Source organism: Fukomys damarensis, unplaced genomic scaffold (genome assembly GCF_012274545.1).
Source record: "Fukomys damarensis isolate Sample0158 unplaced genomic scaffold, DMR_v1.0_HiC HiC_scaffold_6, whole genome shotgun sequence".
In the NCBI taxonomy this organism is placed as follows: Eukaryota; Metazoa; Chordata; class Mammalia; order Rodentia; family Bathyergidae; genus Fukomys; species Fukomys damarensis.
Window position 1 is genome coordinate 30011334 of NW_022900918.1, and position 4795 is coordinate 30016128.

A 4795-nucleotide genomic window follows, 5' to 3' on the forward strand; every position below is an offset into this window, starting at 1 on the left:
AAAAAAAAAAAAAAAAAAAAAGGCTAGGGGTGTAGCTCAGCATAAAGGTCCTACGTTCACTCTTCAGTACTGCTAAAAAATTTTTTTATTTAAATACAGTAATAGCTCACAAATGCTTCTGTCTGCAAACAATTCAATTCACAAACAAAAGCATTCATCAAAATTTTGCTTCTGTTTGCAAACTCTGCATCAGGGGACAAACATGACCACAGCCATCTTCCCCCAAATCATAAAAACAGATCGCTTGTAATCCAAAGTATTAAGAATGCACGTGCACAAATACTGAGCGATTTCAGATTTATATTAATGGACATTATCCCTTCATTGCGCTTTAGGACCACATCACCAAAACTCTTCTTATGGTTTCTAAACTCCCTTGCATGGCCTTGTGCGTCCAGCTGCAACTTCATGGCGCCGCCTTTCAGTCCTCAAAGGAACAAAACCCTCCATGCGGTTCTTGGCTGACCAACGAGGACTCCTTGCTTCAGGTTTCACCCTACAGACCACTTCATCAGACCTTCCCTGCCCTCGCCTTTCACATTCCAACAGGTTAATGTTATTTATTTAAACTAACCTTCAAAGGACAGGTACATGTTACAGCTCAGATCTCAACTGCTGGGTATTTTGTCCCCAACAAAGGGCAGTGATGGGAAGGTGACCTCACCTTATTCTTCATGCTTACCAGTGCTTAACACTTACTAACGCTTCACAGCATAGTGGTTGCTCAATTTGCAATACGTGTTGAATTGCTGAAATAGGTGTTGAATTTGTTCAGGTTGGGTGGCCTACTATATTACAGACTTTATGTAGATGAAACTTTTTACCGAGTTTTCTGGCTGAAAGTAGGCCTGGGAGAAACAAAAATGCTGCACACCAGTAAGACAGGCAGACATCAAACAGGCCAGTGGGAGGTTTAAAGATTCTGTACGGGAATGGTCACTCTACTGTAACGGTTAGCTGTAGTTACTTCACAGTTCATCTTACCCACAGGGCTAGTACCAGCACCGTTTTAAACTAAATACAGTATAATAATGATTGGAAACGTCATCAAATAAGGTTTTGGTTTTTAGTCATTCTTTTAAAATTTGAGTAATTCTTTCTTCAATTTAAAACTTTTAATTTCTAAAGTAGAATCACATCAGGAAGGATACTAACCGTATTCAGTGTCGGGCAGACTCACACGACTGAAGTAAACAGATTCAAACAGGAACCACAGAAGACAAGATTATTTTCCAAGTCAAAAATCTTCCAACAAAGGTGTTAATAGTAAGTCCTAAGTCTAGAGGCTTCACTCTAGAGAGTCACAGAAAATGAAAGTTTCCATTTGGTAAATGGGGCTGGAGAACAGCTGTCTCCCTGGTGTAACACTTCAGCCTTTTTAAGAGTGATTGAGGGAAGTAGTTGCACACCTGACCAAGCGCCTCTAAGTTACAAAGCTGCCTGTAATTTCAACTTTTGCCTTTGAAGCTTTGGATCTTTACGTATCTACGGCCTCACTTTGTTGCCAACAGTGAGATTTTAAAGTAACCAACCAAATGGTTCCTTGGAGGTCAGTGGAGCCCTGACCTGTTAAGTAACGAGTAAGCAAACAGTGGCTGGGGCATGACTCACGCTTTCTGGCTGTTGAGGGTGGATCCATCAGCACCTCTGACCTGAACTCCTTTGAGGAATAGTCTCACTTGTTCATTGGTGGGAAGCTAAGTTCCATGACCTTCTTTGCTGCTATATTTCAGAGAAGAAAATTAGCCACCCTTGAATAACTGAAGATGTCCAGCTTTGCTGTGTACTTCCTGCCTCTGACACTTCTGGGTTCCTGAAGTCTCTGCCAGGAAAGTGGCCACTTCTAGCTTCTTGCCTCTGAATCACTGGGGTCAGGACCTGGTACAGAGGAGCACCTTTGCTGGGCGGGCTTCAATTCGTGTGTCAGACTTTACTTTCAGTGTTAATGAAGTCTGACTTTTACTCCAGGTGATACGGCCTCGGTTTCTTTTGGAACTATTTAATCCTATCCCTGGAGGAATCTGAGGATAACTTGGAGCCAAACAATGAATGCTTCCAGAATAAAATCTTTTGAATCTAAGCCTTTGAGTGCGATGAAGATTTTGGGTTCTTTTTAGCTCATATTCTGGGTCTACTGTATTCCTAAACTTAATGTGTTGCTACAATTAATGCTTAAACTCTCTTAATTCTTAGCATAGATAAGCTGCTTGTTCTAACACATTTCTCTAATGAAGGAGGAAAGAGGAGATAACTTCTCAGGTAAAAAAATACAGTTTTTTTCTCCAGAATTTGATTTTTGTGAAAATTTGATACAAGGTCTGCACCCCAGTCAGAATGCAGGATCCTGTGAATAGCCCTTGGGCTGTGTTGGTTCAGCATCTGGATGGCTCTCACTTCAACAGTTATGCATTCAAGTTAGACCAGCAGTACAATGAAGCAAAGTGCCCTTAAGAAGGACAAAGTTTTGAATTGCATAGCAGTTGTACACAGTGAGAGCTCGATGTAACAGAATTTCAAAGTAAGTAATTTCATCAAAGAATGTCCCTGTAAAGAAATATTTATAAAGCTCTTTTTTCAGGGAGGTATGATAAATATGTAGGGAATGTTTCAATTTTGAAAGATTGCAGTAAAAGATAATTGCCATTTCTCTCCCTCAAACTACCCTTCCCCACTTTGAACACACTTACCGTTCTTGTCACTTTCTCGAGCCGTGCCGGAAGTCCTCTTTGTGCCTTTAGTTAGGCCATCGTGGCGGAATCTATTCCAAGCATTTACTTTCTGTGGTCACTTTGACTTTGAGGAAGAGCCTGAAGCGCACAGAGGCAGATCAGGTGGACAGGGCGGATGTGGACAACAGGCTGACTTTCTGCTGGATGCCACCCTGCAGCAGCATTTGCTGTTCTCCATCACACCCCGCAGAGACTTCAGAACTGCTTCAGAAGATAAGTGTGCTCAAAGCAAAGGTGGTATTTTGAAGGCAATTAATGGCATTGTGTTATTTACTGTAATACATAAAACAAATTTAAACATTCACTGCAAATTTTGATCACACCTCAAAGTTATCACTCGCTTGGAAATGAGATGTACATTTAGTCATTCAAAGTACAAGATTCAAACGGAGGGGAACCATGAAGGGTGTGTTCACACTGTTCTGCAGTTTTAGCTTATACTCTATAAAATAAGGATGCTACAGTTTTGGAGACGGTAACTGTTAGGAATGGGGAAGTGGGAAGGCAGGAATCCGGTGTCTCTGCCCAGTTGATCTGTCTTAGCAGAAGATTCTTACAGAAGCAAAGAACAGGCTGACAACACGAGAGCCAAGCACCAGCTCAGCCAGTGGGGTCTGTCCTGTGGGCCATGGCAGCTATCTAGGGAGCTGGCTTTAGCCTCTGTCCTGAACCAGGCCTCTCCTCAAACTCCAGCACTGTGCCCAACCCCAAAGTGGGATGAGCTGGAGGGCAACACAGTATTGGCTACTCCAGGCCAAATTCAGGCTCCAGCCTGAGAGCAGCCATCAGATCCTCTGAACCCACAGGAATAATCTAGTTTTGCCAGAGTAAGGTCACCTGGAGCACTCAATTTCATCATAGGTAAGAAAGGGACAAGTACTGGAGAAGAAAGGTAAGTGTTCTTACTAGAAATGAGTGGAGATGCTGGGGAAAGGTAAGTATTGGGGTCTGGACCTTGAATGTCCTTGAAAGGCCTATATGCTAAAAGGCTTGATTGCCAACCTGTAGCTTCACCAGGGGCTGGTGGAACCCTCAGTCAGTGGAGCCTGTGGAGGGAAGTTAGCTGACCGAGAGCATGCCCTTTATGGGATCTGGGGTCCCTATCCCCCTTCTCTGTGTGCTTCCCAGAAGCTGTGTACTCCTCTTATAATGTACAGTGCTGCCACAGGCCCGTCTCAGTCACCTTTCCCAATACCCATACATTAAGGGAGAAAAAGTTTATTTTGGCTCACAGTTTGTAGAGGCTTCAGTCAATAGCTGGCTCCAAGTCAGGGTGGCATGTGAGAGGAGAAACAAAGCAGGCAGCAGGCAGCAAAGCAGCAAGTGGCAAAGCAAGCCTCCCCTTCCTTTTTATCCCATCCAAGCTTCCAGCCTTTTGGGTGGTACCACCCATACCCAGAGTGTAGCTTCTCATTATCTATACCCAGAACTACTCTAAATCAAGCAGTGGATTATTTTAACACCTTGCACCCTTAATCCCAGAATCACATACCCTAGATCAGTGGTGGTGAATCTAGCACACACATGCAACAGTGGGCACACTGAGCCCTCTCTCTGCATTCGAGCCAAGTTGCCCCAGACCTTGAAAGTGGGCAGCTGAAATGCTTTCCAAGTCGAAATATACATTTAGAAACTTCTACATTTGAAGAGAATCCTAAAAACCATCAGGACATTTACAAGGAATTTTTTAGCATGGTAGCAGTTGCATAGGAGAATTTTGTTAACAGATTTTGTTTTGTAGAATGGAGACAACCTCACTTCTCCAGATAAAGCTAAATTTGAAGAACTTGATCTTTCCTGATAAAATCTATCACTGGTTAGATTTTTAAAATCTAGAAATACAGCTGTTGGAATTTCAAGAAAGCTCCATTTGGAAAGATAAATTCTGATCTTTGTGCAACTCCTGAGGAGAAAGAGAAGATCAAGTGTGAAGGAAGGACAAAGGACAGCACAGTTGGTAGTTGTGAAAATGAAATCCCTGTAAGTGTGGGATTCTTTGCCAAACAATTTTGTCAATGAAGGCACCTGGGATTGCTTTTTTTTTTTTTTTTTTTTTTTTTTTTTTT